Here is a 22,289-nt window from a genome sequence, read left to right as displayed (position 1 = left end):
TGGAGAGACAGCCTTGATGCTGTGCCAGCACTGCTCAGCAGTAGCCAAAACACTGGTGTGCTATCAACACCTTTCTAGCTACTGATGCAGAGCACAGTGCTATGAGGGCTGCTATGGGGAGTATTAACTCCATCTCAGCCAGACCCAATACACCCACACTGGAGCAGTCTGTGCCTGAAGAACTGCAGCCTGCGGGAAGGACCCATGTTGGAGAAGTTTGTGAAGGACTGTGTCCCGTGGGAGGGACCCCACGGTGGAGCAGGGGGAGAGTGAGGAGTCCTGCCCCTGAGGAGGAAGGAGCAGCAGAGACAATGTGTGATGAACTGACTGCAATCCCCGTTCCCCATCCCCCTGTGCTGCTTGGTGGGGGAGAAGGTAGAGAAAACTGGGAGTGGAGTTGAGCTGGGAAGGAGGGAGGGGTGGGGGGAAGGTGTTCCAAGGTTTGGTTTTACTTCTCAGTATCCTTGGTTTTGATTTGATTGGTAGTAAATTAAATTGATTTTGTTTCTTCCCCAAGTTGAACCTGTGTTTTGCCTGTGACCATAAGTGGGGAGTGATCCCTCCCAGTCCTTGTCTCAACCCACAAGCTTTTCTTTATATTTTCTCCTCATTCCACTGGGGCCAGGAGGGGGGGAGGAGTGAGTGAGCGAGCAAGCAGCTGTGTGGTGCTTTGTTACTGGCTGGGCTTAAACCATGACAGGTGTGTGGGTTTGTTTTGTTTGTTTTGGGTTTTTGGGGGGGGGGGGGTAGTGGTGTTATGTTGTGTTTGTTTTTTGTTTGATTAGGATTTTTTTGATTTTTTTGTGTTGGGCTTTTTTAAGGCTGTTAGCTTATGTGTTTCTTTACATCCCTAAGAGATTTGTATGTAATTGCTTGATACAGCAGATAGAAAAGCAGGGTTGTTAAAAATGAGCAGTGAAGGATGTTGTTTCTGCCCAAACTGTAAATTCCAGCAAGTTCTCAAGACAGGAAGTGGGAAAGAAGAAACAAGCTTAGGGCGGAGTGTGTTTTCTTGCATGTTACTTCCTTGTTTGCAAAGAAGGTGGTAGTCACTTTCCTTCCTCCTAGTTGGAAGGCAAAGATATTAAAAATTGCATTGACAGAAAAATACATGTTTCCATCAGATCAGTTTCTAACTAATATTTTGCATAGATTTTTCTTATCCAAAATAATTTGAAAGCCTTGATTTTATAGCTCTTTTATACACTTCATTCCTCTGGGCTTGTTTATATTTAAAGCAATTTTGCTTGTTCTTTCTGAATCTTTTTTTCCTCACTTTTTCTCTTGCATCGCTATGATTAGACATACAGGTAAAAATCAACTTCAGTGAATTATCTTACATAAGGTCCTTAGTGGTGTTCTGTCTTGTGTAAGAAGTGATAGGTCCCTGAAAGAGGAGGGAATGAGGGCAAGTGTTTTGTTTTCCTAGCTGTGGAAGGCATAGATTTATTTAAACTAAACATTTAATAATAAATTAGTGTGGTGGGTTGACCCTGGCTGGATGCCAGGTGCCCACCAAGCTGCTCTATCACCCCCCTCCTCAGCTGGACAGGGGAGAGAAAATATAATGAAAGGCTTGTGGGTTGAGATAAAGACAGGGAGAGATCACTCAGCAATTACCATCACAGGCAAAACAGACTTGACTTGGGGAAAAATTAATTTATGGCCAATCAAATCAGTAGAGTAATGAGAAACTAAAAACAAATCTGAAGCCTGGCTGTAGTAGAGGCTGTAATTATTAGCATTTCTATGGTTTTTTTGTGGGTTGTTTTTGGTGATATTAAGAGCTCAGATGTGAAAGAGTGGAATCTTTATGTGTTCCTGTCTCCTGGATTGAAAGAGGAGATGCTGGTGTTTCTTTTTTCTGTTTTAAATTCTACCCTTCATGCTCCCTGAAACTAAGGATGTGTTTCATCTGCTGAGAGATGAGGCGTACGGTCCAAAACAACTTCTGGAGTTGCTTGTTTGTGTCTAGGTCCACATCAACTGGGTTCTCATGTGTTTTCATATTTGTTTTGGCAGTCTACCTGTCTTCCCCAATTGTGGTATATGTTAGTTTGTCTGGTCTCAGCCTTCTTTGGAATAGTTATGGGAGAATTTATAGAAAAAGTGTTCAGGAATAAAGGAGCTATCCTCCTTCTCAGCCTTAATTCTTCTGTGAAGTGTGGCATCTGTCTTCATTCTAGTCACCAAATTTTGTGTTTCATGAACAAATAGTGGTCCTGCTAGCCAAATGGAGGCCTGATCTGCTCAAGCATGATTCATTCCAGTGTTTCTACTCATCTCCCAGGTATCAGTGGCTACAGCTCTGTTCTGTAGATATTGAATTGTAGGAAGTACCAGAAATAGTAGCATGAAGAAATGTTCTATCAGATCCATGTTTTTCCTTCTGTACTTTTGTGTTTCTGAAATGTACTTCCATTGCACTGTAGCAAGTATCTATGGGTGTCCCCCTCCTCCCCCCACCTTAGAGGTACTTAGACTCTAGAGAAATAACAGATACCTCTATCCTGGTTTTCTGACATTTTCAGCGTGAAATACCAAAAGTTAAAAACTTATTCTCAGTTCAGTCTTTGTCCTCACTAGTGACAGGAATTCATTTTCAAATGAACTTGGAAAGTAGTTCACAGATCCATGTTCAGGTTGGACTTGTTACTATCATAGTGTTAATGCAGTTCCACAAAACCTAATCTCAATACAAGGTTCATTTTTGCTGTTCAGAACCTGTAAAAGGAGGCAAACTGCACTTTATTTGCAGTAGTTATAATATGTTGTCTCTTCTCACTGACCAACTTACACTCTCATCAAAGCCCTTGCCATTTCTGGTTTTAATAGACAAGTAAGGCTATGGAGTCTACTGAGGTTTTTGGTTTGTTGTGGGGTTGGTGGTGTTTGTTTTTTTGTGGTTTGTTTTTTGGGGGTTTTGGGTTTTTTTTGGGGGGAGTGTGGGGGGGGTGTTTTTGGTTCCCCCCCTGCCTCTTTAGAGTTCATTCCAGATTTTCTGCTAACATCTTTCTGTGATGTTGATAGCATTGTAGAACCAACTTCTTGGATTTACCCAGTATCTCTTTTATTACCTCTCTGTTAAACAGTTGTCTCAATACTTTTTTTTTTTTTTTAAGGTACTTTGCAACTTAATTCTACCCTATGTGATTTAATTAAGCATGACATATAATTGATGTGACTTTTAAAAGCATATTGGCTGTTATGCTTTGTTTCATCCTTTCTTGTGGTTTCTTCCTGAATGTGTCCCTTCTCCTTAGGTTTTCCAAGACATTAATAATGTTGACTTGGGAACAGGCCAGAAGACAGCATCATGGAAGCTTATTTAAAAAAAAAAAAAAAAAAAAAAAAAAAAGCTGTTTCTATTTCTTCCTATCAGGATTTACTGTTAGGTGTGTTTTTTTTCAGGTGCATGATGTGGGTGGCTCTTAATTAATCAATTAGTAGGAGGGACAGTAGAAGAGGAATTTGGATTAGAAGCTTGTGTGCACTGCAGAGAGACTGGTTTCATCCATGCCAATTATTAGACTTGCTTTATGTCCAAACACCTAAAGGTTAACAGGAACTGTTTTATTATTACATGGACTTCATATGGGAGAAATCATCTTTCTTTTTAAGATTGGAAATAGCGTGCATCCTGCTCTTAAGTAATGGGCATCATCTGCTATAAAACAGCAGCTTCTGATGCTATAGGAAGTTTGAGGTGCATCTTGTGAATCTTCAGTTACTTTTTAAGAGCTCTGGGACAGGTGAAAGATGCATCTAGATAAGTGTCTTGTCTCAGCAGTGTTCCTGTTTTGTATTTCAGGTCTCAATTTTTTTTCTTTTTACAAATCTATTCAGTATTCAGGGTTTCAATTACAGGTTGATATTCACTGAATGTTTTTCTACAAAATATTTTAAACTTTAATATTACAATTAGGCCCCACTGAACAATTAAAACTCTTTACCATGAGCACTTCTTGACAAGACACCTTCTTGTACTGGTCAGTTTGGAATTTAAGGGGGGTTTTTTTGTTAAAAAAAAGTGTAAAAAATATTTAAACTCACCATGTTGGGGATGCTGGTCTGTTTTGTATACTGTAGTCCCATTCCCTCAAGCCTTTTATAAATATAAAGCATTGCTTTGTAGGCAAGTAATTGACTTCTTGTTGCAAAAATATGTACAGCACTTGCTGAGCAAGAGTGTCTTCCAGTTAAGAAGACCACATCCTGTAAATATTTCTTTCTGTTCTGAACTTGATGTAGAACATGAACTGCTGAAATAATCACTGTCTGGACCATAACTATTTACTGACCTGTCTGAGTGTCTTTGCTGCTTCTTGGTTGCCTGGAGTACCTGCAGAACTGAGATATTTGGCATGGTTACTTTTTTTTTTTTTAATTGTTCCCCCCCTCCCCAAACTTCTTGTCTTCACTGGTTGATTCTTTCAGGAAAAAAAAACCATCAAAACTATGAACCCAAGGCAGACTAAATTATAAAATGTGACCCACATGAATGAATTTTGCTACCTGAATGTGCTGTTGTGAGCATTAAACTATGCTTGCATATGTTTTTTGATGCATCTTTTTGATACTAAGAGAAAAATATCAATAATAAAGTTATCACCTTTAATTTAAAGGAGTCTTAATTTAAAAAGACTGTGACTGAATATATAGTCTTACAGTCTCCTGAATCTCCTTCAACAGTAGTCAATATGCTTCCTGTTCTCTTCTTCCTGTGCGGGTCCTTTGCTTCATTTGTAAAGACTTAGTACTGAAAGTCAGTGAGTTGATTAGCAAGCTGCTCTAAATAGAAAAAAGTTCCCCCCAATATCTTGTAGGGTTAGTCTTTTTGGGTCAGTTACTGATTGCACTCATGGTTTGTTTATGCAAACCCTAGATTTAACGAAAGGCAGGTGTGAGTAGGGGAAAGCAGGGCTTGCTCTTTCTTTAGCGGTCTCTAGTTTGGATTAAGCACAATGGGAATTCACTTGCTTTTTGAGTTCCAGTTGCTGGGTTGGAAGATTACACTTGATCACAGTAAACCTAAATTTTGTTGTTCTTCACTGATTTGTTCCTCAATAATCCTTCCATAAAAGTCCAAAGTGCAGTTAAAAACTGGAATACTTACCCAGTTATGTCTCTCTTGGGGCAGATATAAAGTATGCCATCCGCTATCTTTCCTGCTTTTTTGCCATATGCAGGTTGACTTCTAGACTTTGGACAGTAGGCTGGGAATTTTATACCCATCTGTAAAATAGTTTGTAATTGCTGTAGTGGTGGGAAATAACTAACCACAGTAAGAACTGAAATGGGAAAAGGAGGAGTGGAGAGCTGCTCAGTCCTTCATTGCTCAGGGCATCAAGTCTTTTTTTTGTTTTGTTTTTCCTGAAAGCTACCTTCCAGAGTACTCGCTCTTGAGACTTTTGTACCTAGTTTCTTTAGTTCCTAGGGATTTCTAGTGGCTTTATATTTTTCATTGTCTGGAAGGATCTCTTGATTTGAAATGTGTAGGTCAACAGTGCTTGCATGTGGGATGCTCTGCTTTCAAGTTAGACCCCAAGGCTAGTGTGAATGGAGAACTGACAAGTGATGGGCAGTGTGATTAGTAAACAAGTTCATATGTTATGTATTATCACTGGTAGAATGATGCAATTAGAAATGTCTGTCACTGATAATGTGGGGTGCCATTATTATTTTTTACTTTTTAATCTCAGATGGGCAATGTAGAACCACCTTCATTCATGGAGGGATTAAAGGTGCAACATAATTTAGGGGATGGGGGACGGAAGAACAGAAGGCATTTTAGCTTCATAATTCTAAAATTTGGGAAATTTACCACCCTGGTGTGAAGGTGTCTTGTGACTGTGGCATGGGGCCACGTATGCTTGGCTGCACATATGAAGTCTCATACTGCTAATGTTAATTAAAAAAACATGATGGATGCAATATTCTTGAAGTCATTGTAGAAGGATTTGGAGTAACACCTGACATTGAAAGGTGCCAAGTAACCAATTGCATATTTAAAACCTCTTTGTGTTTGATAAAGTATAAATGACTTTGATTTTGATTGTACATAATAAAAATAAATTTAATCAGCAGTGCATTTATTTGTTCCTTTTTAAAAAGACCACTTGGAACCCATTCAGCCAAATCATCTGTATAGAAATTTATTTTCTACTACAGTTTTAAAGGGAAATCAGTTAAGGATGTTTTCTGAGCATCTAGTAAAACATCAAATCTAAAATGGGGTAATGTCGTAGTAGTGAAAAGTGTCCATCTGTTAGTTAAATGAAGGAAAAAAAGCTACAGCAATGAGTTATGGGTTAGAAGGTAAAGACTGCAGAAAGTGAAGGATGCAGGAAGTCCACCCAAAATATATTGGAAGCTAATGTTAGGGCCACTAAGGTGCTTGAGAATGAGATAAAATAAACCAACCCTTTTTTTTTTTTTATATGCTTAACAGATATGTTTCAGTTATTTGGCAAAATAGGAGACTTTCATAATTGAGAAAATCCAGAACTTGATGATCAAACTTAATCTGACTCCTTTGTAGGCTTGTTCAACAGACAAGTGGCTCATTTTTAAAATTTCTTGATCACTCACTAGAATCCTGTCCTGGTTTCAGCTGGGATAGAGTTAACTGTCTTCCTAGTAGCTGGTACAGTGCTATGTTTTGAGTTCAGTATGCAAAGAATGTTGATAACACTGATGTTTTCAGTTGTTGCTCAGTAGTGTTTAGACTATAGTCAAGGATTTTTCAGCTTCTCATGCCCAGCCAGGGCACCTGACACAAACTGGCCAACAGTGTATTCCATACCATGTGACGTCCCATCTAGTTTAGGAACTGGGAAGTGGGGGGCATGGATTCGCCGCTTGGGGACTGGCTGGGAGTCGGTCGGCGGGTGGTGAGCAATTGCACTGTGCATCATTTGTACATTCCAATCCTTTTATTACTACTGTTGTCATTTTATTAGTGTTATCATTATCATTATTAGTTTCTTCTTTTCTGTTCTATTAAATCGTTCTTATCTCAACCCAGGAGTTTTACTTCTTTTCCTGATTTTCTCCCCCATCCCACTGGATGGGGGGGGAGTGAGTGAGCGGCTGCATGGTGCTTAGTTGCTGGCTGGGGTTAAACCACAACAAATCCCATAATTAATTTTTTTTCCATCTGTTTTTAGGTTAGAGGATTCATTTTTTCCCTGGTATATAATGTGAAGTGTTTTCTTCCTATGCTCACTTCCTCTCCCCCTTGAACTAGTGTGAAAGGAGAACTGCTCATCTTTCGCATGTTACTGTTGCTATTTGAGGATATGAAACTGCTTGATCCACCTCTCATCCTTAACTAGATGAAGCAGTCTTTTGTGGTCTTTTTGCTACTACCAGGCTATTTAGAACTCAAGCCATTCTCTCACTCAGTCTAGATGCTTATACGGCTGCTGATGGTCCTTCATTCCTTCCCTACCTTTTTTGCTAAAATACAGATTTCAAATAAAAAGTATTCCAGGCTTATTATGTATCTCTATTCACAGTTATAAATGTATTCACATTTATTTAGGAGCTGAAACACCTCCCCTCTAATCCAGAGGAAAAACTCACTGAAAGCAGAAAGGTAGTATCTACAGCTGTGATTTGAACTAATCTGAGCAAGGGGGGGAAGCAACCTTCTTTCAGATGTCAAGGAAATTGCTTGACTACTGCCTTCTGTCATTGCTCGCAGCACATATCAAGGTAGAATTTTGGGCTGATTCCCACAGTTTGTTCATTTCCCTGTTATGGAAAGACAGTCAAGATACACTATATTTCTTCTCTTGAATTTTATGTCCTTATTAAACTTTATTTGTATTTTTGCTTATAATATTTGGGACAGTGAAGAAACAGGCAAGATAAATATCTCCACTTTAAATGTTCTAGTTAGCCTAAACGCTTGTACCAGCGTAATTGTGCTGGTTTTAAAATGCATTACACACATTACATTTGTATCAACATATGCATAATAATGTGTTTTAAAGCAAGATGGGTAAAAACAATTTTTCCCAAACAGCATGATCACCCTTTGTGATGATGTAACCCAAAGGAGTTTTAGTAAACAAACAGGAATTACCTATCATGACTCAATGCAAGTGTGGGATAGACAACAGATTGTATGTCCTCCAGGACAGGTTAAAATGATCTAGATGGATAGACAGACCTGCTGCTGGCCAAGGCCAAGCCAATCAGCGACAGTGGTAGCACCTCTGTGATAACATATTTAAGAAAGGGAAAAAGTTACTGTGCAACAGCAGCTGCATCCAGAAGAAAGGAGTGAGAATATGTGAGAGAAACAACCCTGCAGATGCCAAGGTCAGTGAAGTAGGAGGGGGGAGGAGGTGCTCCAGGTGCCGGAGCACAGGTTCCCCTGCAGCCTGTGGTGAAGACCATGGTGGATGGAGCAGGCTGTCCCCCTGCAGCCCACGGAGGTCCACGGTGGAGCAGATATCCACCTGCAGCCCATGGAGGACCCCACACCAGAGCAGGTGGATGCCCAAAGGAGGCTGTGACCCCATGGGAATCCTGTGCTGGAGCAGGCTCCTGGCAGGACTTGTGGACCCGTCCATGCCAGAGCAGGTTTTCTGGCAGGACTTTTGACCCTGTGGAAAGGACCCACACTGGAGCAGTTAGTGAAGGACTGCAGCCTGTGGGAAGGACTCACATTGGAGAAGTTTGTGGAGGACTGTCTCCTGTGGGCAGGACCCCACAGTGGAGCAGGGGAAGAGTGAGTAGTCCTCCCCCTGAGGAGGAAGGAGTGACAGAGACAATGTGTGATGAACTGACCCCAACCCCCATTCCCCATCCCCCTGTGCTGCTTGGGGGGTGGAGGTAGAGAAAATCAGGAGCGAAACTGAGCTCTGGAGGGGAAGGTGTTTTAAGATTTGGTTTTGTTTCTCATTGCCCTACTCTGATTTGATTGGCAGTAAATTAAATTAATTTTTCCCCAAGTCAAGTCTGTTTTGCCTGTGACGGTAATTGGTGAGTGATCTCTCCCTGTCCTTATCTCAACCCATGAGCTTTTCTTTATATTTTCTCTCACCCTGTCCAGCTGAGGAGGGGGAGTGATAGAGCGGCTTTGGTGGGCACTTGGCGTTCAGCCAGGGTCAAACCACCACAGTCCTAGAAATTATTTTTATACTAAGTGGAGCAAGTTTGTGTGATTAAGGTTTTGGTTTGGGTGTTTGGGGCAGGGGGGAAGTGTGACTACAGGAACTTAAGGGAGAAACAAGTGAGGAGAGTTGTGGGTCAGCATAACACTAGTGATTTCCACAGAAGTAATCAAAGCTTGCAATAAGAACAGTTGGTGGTGGTGGTTGAGATCATAGAATCATTTAGGTTGGAAAATCATGTTCTGGTTTTATATGCACTGAATTTAAGTAGGCAATCCCCAGAGCTGCTCATCATCCAGAGCTTTCCTGTGAGATGGAAGGGATACTGTAGTGTTAAAAAGGCAAGGGAATAAACTTGGGGTGGGAAAGAACATACTTGTCGTGGTTTAACCCCAGCCAGCAACTAAGCACCATGCAGCCGCTCACTCACTCCCCCCCCCATCCAGTGGGATGGGGGAGAAAATCAGGAAAAGAAGTAAAACTCCTGGGTTGAGATAAGAACGATTTAATAGAACAGAAAAGAAGAAACTAATAATGATAATGATAACACTAATAAAATGACAACAGTAGTAATAAAAGGATTGGAATGTACAAATGATGCGCAGGGCAATTGCTCACCACCCGCCGACCGACACCCAGCCAGTCCCTGAGAGGCGATTCCCCGCCCCCCCACTTCCCAGTTCCTAAACTAGATGGGACGTCACATGGTATGGAATACACTGTTGGCCAGTTTGGGTCAGGTGCCCTGGCTGGGCATGAGAAGCTGAAAAATCCTTGACTATAGTCTAAACACTACTGAGCAACAACTGAAAACATCAGTGTTATCAACATTCTTCACATACTGAACTCAAAACATAGCACTGTACCAGCTACTAGGAAGACAGTTAACTCTATCCCAGCTGAAACCAGGACAATACTGAAAAAGAGGAACAAGCAGAAGTGGAAAGGAATGGGTTAACCACCAGCACAAGAAATTGTGATGGAATGGATGAGGAAGCAAGAGAGATTACTCTTTCAGGGCTCTTGCCTGTATTGAGGACGCTATCATTGGAAGGATCACCTCTAGAGTAGTATTAGTTGTCTGAGAAACCTTGGACTCATAGAAGGCATGTTAGTAAACCAACCAAGTTTTTTATTTTCCCTTTTTTATATGGCTTTCCTTACTTCCCTTTTTTATTCCCATACCTCTCTCAGAGAAAATTTTGACTGAGAGTAAAGGCTCCTCTTTTAAATTTCCCTCCTTTTGAAGCATGTCAGCTGTAGTTTTCTTTAAATGTGCATTTAAATAAAGCAAACAATAACTAATTGAGTGGAGATAGAGATGTGGTTTCTGTAGGGAGTGATTACCCAGGCATTTTTACATCTAGCAAGATTTAAGACTCATTAGTCTTAAACTAGTGGGTGTTAAATAAATTGGTTAAGCTCTTTTAGTCTTTGCTATTTTTGGTTTAGATACTAGCCTGCCAGGTCTAGTTGAAGCTGTTGAGAATGTTTCTTTTTAATTGGAGTGCTAATAGTGCTACTGATACCTAACTGCTAGTGCTTATTCTGGTCTCTGTTTTTATAGATCATGCTGTTAGCATTTATTCTCAGCAGTCTCTTGTTGGTGTGGACACCAGACTACCATTAACTTCAAATACATTCTTTTCTAGATCTGTTTAGTTTTATGGGAAAACTGGACTATGTGCTTAGTGTTGGAGCACATGAATTAAAGCTGTGTTGAATGATTTTATCCATGACCTTATCAGTCTGTCTCAGTTCTGATCCCTTAATGGTATCAAAATGAAAGCTGGTATCTAGATTGGAATTAGTCCATTAATCTCACTACTGATCTTTACTACTGAGATTTTTCCCTACTAGAAAAAACTTTTTTAGTGCTTTTTTTCACCCCAACCTGTTGGAAAAGGTGTTGGGTTTTTTTTCAGTTGCAGTGTCTTATTGCTAGACAGAATATTGCGTAGAGATGTCATCTAATGCAGTTAAATAAATATCCGTTTTTCTTGCTAAGAAGTTGAAATTCAATAATCAGGTAAACAGGTGATTTGCTTTATTGCTATGAAAGCTTTAAATACAGACTTAATTTTTTTGGCCGGATCTTATATTGGCATGTTGCAGAAGTTCTGGAAGATCCAGAAGAACTGATTTGAGATTAAACAGGTATCAGGTTGCTTTTAGAGTACACATCCTGATTCCTTCTTCACTCAGAATTGAGAATCGTACAAAAGAATCATAGAATCATTTAGGTTGGAAAGGACCTTTAAGATCGAGTCCAACTGTTAATCTAACACTGCCAAGTCCACCACTAAACCATACCTCCAGGGATGGTGACTCAACCACTTCCCTGGGCAGCCTCCTGTTCCAATGCTTGACAACCCTTTTGGTGAAGAAATTTTTCCTAATATCCAATCTAAACCTCCCCTGGCACAACTTGAGGCCATTTCCTCTTGTCCTATCACTTGTTACTTGGGAGAAGAGACCAACACCCGCCTCACTACAACCTCCTTTCAGGTAGTTGCAGAGAGCTATAAGGTCTCCCCTCAGCCTCCTTTTCTCCAGACTAAACAGCCCCAGTTCCCTCAGCTGCTCCTCATAAGACTTGTTCTCTAGACCCTTCACCAGCTTTGCTGCTCTTCTTTGGACGTGCTCCAGCACCTCAATGTCTTGTAGTGAGGGGCTGTCCTGGTTTCAGCTGGGATAGAGTTAATTGTCTTCCTAGTAACTGGTATAGTGCTATGTTTTTGAGTTAGGTATGAGAAGAATGTTGATAACACTGATGTTTTCAGTTGTTGCTAAGTAATGTTTAGACTATAGTCAAGGATTTTTCAGCTTCTCATGCCCAGCCAGCAAGAAGGCTGGAGGGGCACAAGAAGTTGGGAGGGGACACAGCCAGGGCACCTGACCCAAACTGGCCAAAGGGGTATTCCATACCATGTGATGTAATGTCTAGTATATAAACTGGGGGGAGATGCCTGGGGGGATCGCTGCTCAGGGACTAACTGGGCATTGGTCAGCGAGTGGTGAGCAACTGCACTGTGCATCACTTGTTTTGTATATTCCAATACTTTTATTATTATTACTGTCATTTTATTAGTGTTATTATCATTATTAGTTTCTTCTGTTCTATTAAACTGTTCTTATCTCAACCCATGAGTTTTACCTTTTTTTTCTGATTCTCTTCCCCATCCCACTGGGTGGGGGGAAGTGAGTGAGCAGCTGCGTGGTGCTTAGTTGCTGGCTGGGGTTAAACCACAACAGGGGCCCAAAATTGAACACAGTACTCGAGGTGCAGTCTCACCAGTGCAGAGTGCAGGGGGACAATCACTTCCCTAGTCTTGCTGGCCACAATATTTCTGATACAAGCCAGGATGCTGTTGGCCTTCTTGGCCACCTGGGCACACTGCTGGCTCATATTCAGCCGGCTGTTGACTAACACCCCCAGGTCCTTTTCTGCCAGGCAGCTTTCCAGCCACTCTTCCCCAAGCCTGTAGTGTTGTATGGAGTTGAGAATGGAGCTGTATGTATAAAACAAAAAAACCCCCATTGTTTGTCTATCAGATCTAATAATTCATTTAATGTATTACTGGAAGATACTGTGAACTGGAATGGGCAACTGCTGTAAAAAGGGTTTTGGAAGATGCATGAATATAAAAAAATGCGTTTCAGGGCATGCGGTTTGGTAGCACTTCTGTTAATATGTGAAGGGCACGTTCCTCCAGGTGGTATATTTCTTCAAGATGACCCTTCAAAGAATGAGAAATTGGGAATGAGGAGAAACCTACTGGTGATTTGCAGACTATGCACAAACAGCAGTTTCTGCTTGTTACACTTATGCTGTGTTAGTTTAGATCAAGTTTAATAAAAATCATTAAGAATTCAGGCAAAACAGCCCTCACTAGAACCTCATTATCAGAGGGAACACAGCAAACCTGTATCCTGTTCTTTTCTGGACACTGCCATCTTCTATCCAGGGTTTTAAATAACAATTGTGTTCTTGTTTTTTTTCAGATTCAAAAGCTATCTCTGCATTGATTACTTCTAAGTTCAGTCTACAGAGTGGTTTAGTGTTGTGTGGTGTGGGGGTTTTTTTTTGGGGGGGGAGGGTGGTGTTGATGGTTTTTTGGGTTGTTTTTTTACAGAAAAAAAACTAGGACCATTTTCCAGTAATTTGAATTCAGCATGTTAATTTCCTTAAACGTTCTTGTGAGCTGGGGATTAATTACCTTGCAGCTTTGCGGTTTCAAATGTGTTCTGGTTTCAGCTGGGATATAGTTAACTGTCTTCCTAGTAGCTGGTACAGTGCTATGTTTTGAGTTCAGTATGCGAAGAATGTTGATAACACTGATGTTTTCAGTTGTTGCTCAGTAGTGTTTAGACTATAGTCAAGGATTTTTCAGCTTCTCATGCCCAGCCAGGGCACCTGACCCAAACTGGCCAACAGTGTATTCCATACCATGTGACGTCCCATCTAGTTTAGGAACTGGGAAGTGGGGGGCAGGGATTCGCCACTCGGGGACTGGCTGGGTGTTGGTCGGCGGGTGGTGAGCAATTGCCCTGCGCATCATTTGTACATTCCAATCCTTTTATTACTACTGTTGTCATTTTATTAGTGTTATCATTATCATTATTAGTTTCTTCTTTTCTGTTCTATTAAATCGTTCTTATCTCAACCCAGGAGTTTTACTTCTTTTCCTGATTTTCTCCCCCATCCCACTGGATGGGGGGGGAGTGAGTGAGCGGCTGCATGGTGCTTAGTTGCTGGCTGGGGTTAAACCACGACAAAATGATAGAAATCTTTATTACCATAATGAACTGTTTGCCTCTAGTTCAGATGGCTTGTGGTCCTGGACTGTTTTTGTGTGTTAGAAGAGGATTGTAATCCTGTTATGTAGTAAAAATCCAAGGGGATTGTATAGCTCCATTCAATCCATAAAACAAATTGCTTCTAGAACAGTATTTGCAGAATGTACATTAGCTTTGCAATAGGGGTTTGGGTAGCTTTAAATTATATGGTAAAAAGTGACAATCTGCTCTCTTCATCATCATTGATTCTCAGGCAGGTAGTGAAGAGATTTGACAGCAAGCTAAGGCTTAGTGTTTATTAATTGGCTCAAACCATGAGATTAAGCAGCAGCATTAGTCTTTTCAAGAGTAATGTGATAATGTCACAGAGGAATGGAGCATACCTCAGTGGCAGATGGCACATGCCTGTTTGAAGTGTAATAGAGTAAAAATACATTTTGCTATGATGTTGTATATGGTTAGTCACAATCAGTAGCTGTTGCTGTTAGTTATGAATTTAATATCGGTTCAAACAAGAAATTTCAGCTTCCACTAAGACACCTGTTCAGTTGTTCACCACTTAGTAAAAAGTTTTAATACAGGACACTTGCCTTGAGAGTATATCCCTACTTCAAATCAGTGCATTTATAAAAATTCATCTCACTGCTTTGTTCCTGCTCTAATTCCTGTTTTGAATGTAGAAGTTTATTATTCCTCCTGGTTTCTTCCTTTGTTATTGTTTATAGAGAACACTGCCATTCAAGAATTGATCTTCATAATGGGCATATGGGGTGAGTTAATAATATACAGTGAATTGATGTGTACAATAATTGACAGTTGAAGCTATAAAAAAGTATCTGACTTTTTTTTCTTTAAACCCACCCAAACAAGCAATAACACCCTAATATTTTTTTTGTATCATTTTGTATGTTCAGAACATAGTAGAGGTTATCTTCATTTGTAGCTATGAATGTTTAGCAATTTTGCAAGTAAATTCTCAGATTGCTAATTGTATCTGTAATCAAACTGGTCAGTGATGTCTCCTCATTCAACTTTGTAAAGCAGTGAGGAACAAAATAAATGCAGAAGGAAGTAAAAGGTTCATAATAGCAATTGTTAATTGGAAAGTTATGCCTGTACATGTATAGGGAAAAATGACATCTAAAAATAGATTTCAGTGTTGCTCAATCAGCACTGCTCACCTCTGCCTTAGAAGGAAAGAGAACTTGGGAATTTACATACCCTAACAGTGACTTGGCTGGTAGAGTGAGATCTATAATTAAGTATACAATTATAGCAGAAACTAACAACAAACAGTTGCTATTTTTTTTTAAACAATTTTAATTTGAAATCTCTATTATGCTATAAAATTGTGTTTCTGAAATATGGGAAATGTAAAAGATTCATCAAGTTCCTAATATCTATTTTCTAACCTAATTTCAGACAACTACTAGGTGGTTATTGGTTCTAACAATTGAGTCCAGTATATTTTATGCTTAATTTGATAAATTCAAATATAAAGCCTCAGATGGTTAGCAGCTCAAACTGGTGCAGAATCTCCTGGACTAGCCAGTAGCAATAAAAGGCCACAGGCACAGGACAAATTCATGCATTTAGAGTGCCATGAGCATTCAGAGTCTGTAAAATTTGCAGTTTGAATTCTGTCTATGGCTAGGTTTCTGCTGTAGCATGTATCCACAGCCTTCTGTATTTTAATAAGGTGAAACAGCTCTAGGATCCAATTTTGTCCATAAGCTGTGGCATAAATGACAGTCTGCCTGATACAGGAGATATATCCAGAGTATACCTGAGTAGGTTTTAAACGGAGGGGAATAGACCACCTTTATAGTTCTAATTAATGGGGTATAAGTAATAGGTTATTCATCTGGGATGTTGGAAACCTACACTTAAATGTTGTCCAAGAGGACTTGAATCTCAGGTCATTCATATTTTAGGACAGGAGTGCACACTCTGTGAAAATCTTTGGGTCATTCAGATGAATGACTCATCCTGGGACTATTAAGTTTCACAAGTTCCTATTGGAAAATTCAGTATACAGTTAAATATTGTGCCCAAAATCTTTGCCAAAGGTTCTTATTTCCTGTGCTGCTCTTTCTCATGCTTGGTAGTCATATTCACTTTAGTATCTATATGATGTCTATCTTCCTCATACTAAGTTAACAGGCTATCTGTGTTAGTGAGTCAGCATCTGCTTAATGCAATATTTAGCCAATCACTCCTTGCTTACAGAAGTGTGAGTGTTGGGTGTCACCAGCATTTTATACACTCCCATGGTCCCTATAAGACATGGTGCCATATTTCTTAAGTATTGTGCAAATAAAATATGTCCTTCCCTAAAGTATTTCAGTGTCTAATAAAAGATGATACATAACATGTGGGTGTGATGAAGTAAAAAAAACCACCAAAACCCCCCCCCCAAACCCAGAACTCTGAAAGCAAAATAAATATCTAATACAATAAAATATCAGTTTATTCTTATCTAGTAGGGATAGGATTGACTAAAATTTTTGTACCTTTGTCTTAAACAGAATGTTGGCTTTGAAAGCTCAGGGAAGAAGCAGCAGGGAGAAACAAGTAACACAGTGGTAAGTACATTATTTTTATTTCCTCTGAACCAGCTGCACAATATGTTAAAATATAAATACTTTTCTTTATTCATGTGTTGTAATAATCACCTCCAAAGCACTTGACTTTTACTCTGCATCATCTCTCATGTTCTTCTGAAGGCAACTTTTTTAGTTATAAATATCTGTTGAAGAGCCAAGTGAATGATATGTATTTACATGTAATTGTGTGCATATATAGAAAGGGGAATATATGGGAAACTAAGTTGCAGGAAAATAAGTGTCTATTTTAAAGCTTAATATCTATTATTAAATGTTTTGACTTGTGGAGCTTTAGTATTTTATCTTTCCTAAGAACTAAAAAAAAATTATTTTAAAAAGCAGTATAAGCATGTTTTCAAAAAACTTGAATAAAAGATGCTTGAAAAAAATGCTTTGAATGCTTGTTGGGCCTCTTACTGTTCTTCTTTCTGGTTTGCTGATCTAAAGCCCAGGCGAACATCATATCACATCATTTCTCTCTTATTGGTGTATTAACATTACTTAGCTAGAGAGCATATTTAAGAATATCAAAAGTATTAAGAAGCCAAATAAAGTTCAATTTTCTGTTCAAAGCTCTGTGGAAAAGCAACACATGTTCAGAATCAGCCTTTTTCTTTATTAAATGATGCCAGTGCAGATGGCACTAAGTTGCTTTCGCCTCATTGTAAGGATTTCTAGAGGCAAGTATTTCTCATGAATAAAGAGAATGCCCAATAGAATATTTTGTCTTCAGAACTTCTGTATGAATTTCTGTGGAGTTCTTGTGTGTCCCCTGCCAAAAAAAAACCCAACAACATATGACAGCAGCTTCCATCTGCTCCGATTTTATTAATAGTGCTGCTCAGATTGTGGAAATGCTAATAAAGATTGACACTTCAGTGACTAATTTTGAGACTTACTATAAAATACCAGTTTAAAACATACAAAATCTTCTGCATATTTTATCTGGCATTGCTACAAACAGTGCATAACTTAAGGAGATAGAAGCATGTGCACATGCTTGCTTTTTTTCCAGCCTTTTGTGTAGTCTGCAAGATTTTAGGCTTTGTGTGCTTTGGCATTCTCTGCTGAGCTAAGAAACTGTGCTGTTGCCACACTGCCTCAGCTCTGCTTACTGCTCCGTAAGGTTTGTGGCTTCCTATAGACAAATGACTAGCATTGCCTCTTCCCTTCCCCTATGCTGGTTCATCTCTTTTTGACTGTGTTGTTATAACTGAAGGAATTAAGACAGTATCTCTTTCTTTCTGCTTGAATAGATGTTGACAGTTTGTGATACACAGCACTTACTTGTACAGTAGATCCAGACATAATCCCTCAAAGGACTAAACCAGAAGTATAAGTGGTTTAATATGGTTTTATACCTCTTCTAGAGGCTTACCATCTCTTAGTCTGGTTGCTCTGTATATTTAATTTTCATTGTTTTCTTTGTCTAGAAAGTCAGGAACTTGTTTGTTTCCATGGATCTTTTTCACAGCAACAATGAAAGAAAATGGAGTTATTTAATGTAGAAACTAGTGAATTCTGAAAGCAAAGCAGTTCTGAAGTAGCTTGGTACAGCTAGCTGTACCAAATAGCTGTGATTACTAGGTGTACAATAGCTGTGATTTTGTACTGCATGTTTTAAATAAAAAAGTGGGATATGGTGGCTAGTGGGGGATGGAGTTCACTTCAGTATCTTATTGGGATAAATATTTCATATTCCTGGCTAGGTATTAAGTCAAAAGTGACAAATACAAAAACCCAAACATGTCAGTTCCATAATGTAAAGGAATTCTGTAGCCTTTTGAAAACATCAGTGTTGAAATACTGAAACATCAATGTCATGGCTTTTTAAAAAAACTCAGTTTTTTGGATATTCCACGAAGGTTTGAGGGGCTCCTGTAGTTTCCTTTAAACTTCATATTGTCATAGTAGATATCCTTGAATACATATAGCTTTTTTTGATTTGGGGAGGAGAAACAAGTGAGACTCAAGCACAGTGGTTTTAAAAAACAATTTATTCCTCCTAATGTTTTCTTAGTAACACTACAAATACCCAAAGAATATGCAGTCAAGTCGAACATCAGAAATGAAGCTCAGATCTAATACTAATCTTAGCGGCATTGTTAATGGTATATAACTAGAGATCATTCTTCAGATGAAATGTTATAGTAGCACTTGCTTGAATAGTTTGGTGTCCTGGTTTCAGCTGGGATAGAGTTAACTGTCTTCCTAGTAGCTGGTACAGTGCTATGTTTTGAGTTCAGTATGTGAAGAATGTTGATAACACTGATGTTTTCAGTTGTTGCTCAGTAGTGTTTAGACTATCTAGTAGTAGAGAGAACTAAGATGCAACTACCTGGGCTGCGGTTATGTAGTGATGGAGGGGAGGGAGTTCATTATGTAGTGTTAATATAAACAGTCAATATAAATATTTTAAAAGCCAAAAATACAATTGTTTGGGTAACTGAACATATTCTAATTTATTTTTTACTGTAAACTTAATCTGTAGTTTTCCTTGTCCTCTTTTTTGTTAAAGGTGTTTCTGTAATGGATCTTGCCTTAAATTATGGATCTGTACTGTATACCTGTGCCTTACTGATGCCTTAGTTTAGGAATATAACAGACTATTGAATATTACTGCATTTCAGTTAAAGGCTGTGTAGGATATCTTATTGTGCAGGTATTTGCCAAGAGGGGTTTTTTTGCTTGCTTATGGTGGGTTTTACTTGTCATAATAACTCTTCAGGTTTGTTTTAGTATAGTCAGTTTAGATACATTTTTAAGCTGAAAAATAACTGTTGCAACAAATATCTGGTTAGATAGTCTCTAGTTTCAATAAAGCAGGAAATGCTGTTGGTAAACCAAGAAAATGTTATTGATAGCATCAACACCATTATAAATAAGTAAAGAGGTATTATAAAATAGTTTGATCAAGAGCTACAGATCTTAATTGTATGAAGGATTTCTGAATATTTTAAACCAAAACAAATAGAAATAGTAAATAGAAATCTGATTAGAATTTACTTCATAGAATACAAGCAGCAGATGATTTCAGTAAATGTCTCTGGAATTCACACCTGGCATTGGTCTCCTGGGAGTTACCTGAAATTATCTTGCTGCCCTGGCCCTTGGCGGTAGGTGGGTGTTTTTTGTTTGTGTGTGCGTGTTTGGTTTTTAAAAAAAATATATATATAGACATTGCAAACTTGGAAAGTACTTAACTCCAAGAGAAACTTTGAGTTTCATTACCAGCTTTTGTATTTCAGTGAGCTAGGAGTAGAGTATCACTGGTTTTGCTTGTATCTTAGTGGCTGTTGAATCAGTAAAAGCAAAACCGATCTCTGCCCTCTCTGTTCCCTTTATTTTCTCAAAAAAATGTAGTAAGCATCCTTCATATTTTTGCATTTAATAATTGGTTATTTACTGTATTTACTAACACGTTCCTCCTCCTGTTGTTACCATTCCCCATTGTTGTTTCATGAGTAATGCCTTTTATTCATTTGCTCTGAATGCTGTATGTGAGCAAGTACATTGTAGTTTTTGGTGTTCCCTGTCTGCATGAGGCATTGTTTTCATATCAGGAGTGGGGAGACTCAGACTATAGCTTCTCATTAAAATGGTGAAACGGTTCAAAAAACCAACTTATTTCCTACTGCTTGTTCTCTCCCCCAGAGTACAGCACTGTGATTCATTGTTTTGTACTGATCTGAGTGTTTGCCAGTCTCATTCAGTGAAATGAGTGACATAACCAATCCAATTTTGAAAAAAAAAAAAAATTTTTTTTCTAGAAGAGACAGAAAGAAATAGCTTGGATGGGAGGGAGGAGGAGGTGAAAATACCTTAACTTGGCATTGTCACCAAATGAGGTTTTGACACCACAACCAGAGAATGCCACTTACAAAGAGGCAGTCTCTTCACACTACACGCTGTCTTTTCATGTTTCGGCTCCTTGTCAGGGGCCGTCAGGTTTGAGTCATACTTTCCTCTCCTAAAGAGAACAAGATATCTGTGAAGAATTTGCAAGAACTGTGTTCTTTCCTGTAAGAGCCGAGGATGTTTTGTGTTCCTTAAAGCATTAAGATGCTTACAGTTTCCCCAAATTCACAAGGACTAGTGCTGTTGTTAGCTGGAAGAGATTCATTTAAATTGTACTGGGAGTTTTCACAATATAGCCTCTTTTAACAGCAAGCCAAATAGCCTGTACCTGGGTACCTTCTGTGGTGCATGTTGCTGCTTTAGGAAGAGGAAAAACCTTTAACATCTCTAAAGACAGACTGGTTCTTTTTTTTTTATTTCCAGTACAGGAAGCTTCATTTCTTATTAATTTTTTAATGTAGAAGTAGTAATCAATTATTTTGGGTTTTTTTAGTGGATTAAATAAGATTCTTAATAGACAACAATTTTTTTCTTCATAATTCTGTTTCAACAGGAATATGTTGGGTCTTCTGTCAGTTGGCCAAATAAACCTCTTTGTGTATGTTAGGTTATGTGCCCCCCCCATCTTTGCCTTTCCTGTGTTTACACATACTCAGCTCCATAATTCTGAACTTGTTTGTAGATAGTGGAGTGGGCTAAAAAGAACCTGACCAGATATTTTTGTGCCTAATTGTTCTTGCCTTTCTGTATAAGCATCTGATAGCTGGATTCATTTTCAGCTCTGCTGCTGATATAACTGGTAAACACCCTTTTGAAAGTGCTTTTACCAGCTTAGAGCATGAGTGGTCCCATCCTGTTAGCATCAGACAGGAATTTTAAGGGACTAATGGTACAGTGAAGCTATTACATTTAGAGCAAATTAACAGAGATTAGGAACAAAATTACTGTGAATTTAGATTCTACTTGTAACAAGCGTGAGTTCAGAATTTTCAAAGAAATGTGATACTTGGAGGGGTGTTGTGGGGGGGGTTGTTTTGGGGTTTTTTAATGCTCATCAAAATATAGCTAGACATGTGGTTGAACAAAAATGTCCTGTGGGGTTCCAGCAGATGTGAGTGCTGTTGGGCTGCCAGGTACTTGGATGATGGGAGTGTGCAGGGAATCATAGAATAGAATCATAGAATCATTTAGGTTGGAAAAGACCTTTAAGATCATCAAGTCCAACCATCAACCATGCCCACTAAACCATGTCCTGAAGTACCCTGTCCACTCACTTTTTGAATATCTCCAGGGACGGTGACTCAACCACTTCCCTGGGCAGCCCATTCCAATGTTTGACAACCCTCTCAGTAAAGAAATTTTTCCTAATATCTAACTTAAATCTCCCTTGCCTCAACTTGAGGCCATTTCCTCTTGTCCTATCTCCAGCCACCTGACAGAAGAGACCAGCACCCACCTCACTACAACCCCCCTTCAGGTAGTTGTAGAGAGTGATAAGGTCTCCCCTCAGCCTCCTCTTTTCTAGACTAAACAGCCCCAGTTCCCTCAGCTGCTCCTCATAAGACTTGTGCTCCAGGCCCCTCACCAACTTGGTTGCCCTTCTCTGGACACACTCCAGCAACTCAATGTCTTTCCTGTAGTGAGGGGCCCAAAACTGAACACAGTACTCGAGGTGCAGCCTCACCAGTGCCAAGTACAGGGGAACAACCACCTCCCTGTTCCTGCTGGCCACACTATTTCTGATACAGGCTAGGATGCGATTGGCCTTCTTGGCCACCTGGGCACACTGCTGGCTCATATTCAGCTGGCTGTCAACCAGCACCCCCAGGTCTTTTTCTGCTGGGCAGCTTTCCAGCCACTCTTCTCCAAGCCTGTAGCATTGCATGGGGTTGCTGTG

At 39.4% G+C, this 22,289-nt stretch overlaps 1 protein-coding gene across 9 annotated transcripts in view; it reads left to right on the top strand.

Moving 5' to 3' along the window:
* Positions 1-22,289, top strand: part of LOC138683432 (erbin-like) — a 160,885-nt gene that overhangs the window by 13,996 nt on the left and 124,600 nt on the right. For 7 of the 9 annotated variants that reach the window (XM_069775178.1, XM_069775175.1, XM_069775180.1 and 4 more), the window contains exons 2-3: positions 14,654-14,698; positions 16,457-16,513. The gene's annotated coding sequence lies outside the window, so the exon portion shown is untranslated. The remainder of the gene's footprint in view (positions 1-14,653; positions 14,699-16,456; positions 16,514-22,289) is intronic. The other 2 variants (XM_069775181.1, XM_069775182.1) reach the window with 1 other exon arrangement.

Source organism: Haliaeetus albicilla, chromosome W, assembly GCF_947461875.1.
Source record: "Haliaeetus albicilla chromosome W, bHalAlb1.1, whole genome shotgun sequence".
Lineage (NCBI taxonomy): Eukaryota > Metazoa > Chordata > Aves > Accipitriformes > Accipitridae > Haliaeetus > Haliaeetus albicilla.
The sequence above is the reverse complement of the archived record's forward strand: the minus strand, read 5'-3'. Positions and strand labels throughout refer to the sequence as shown.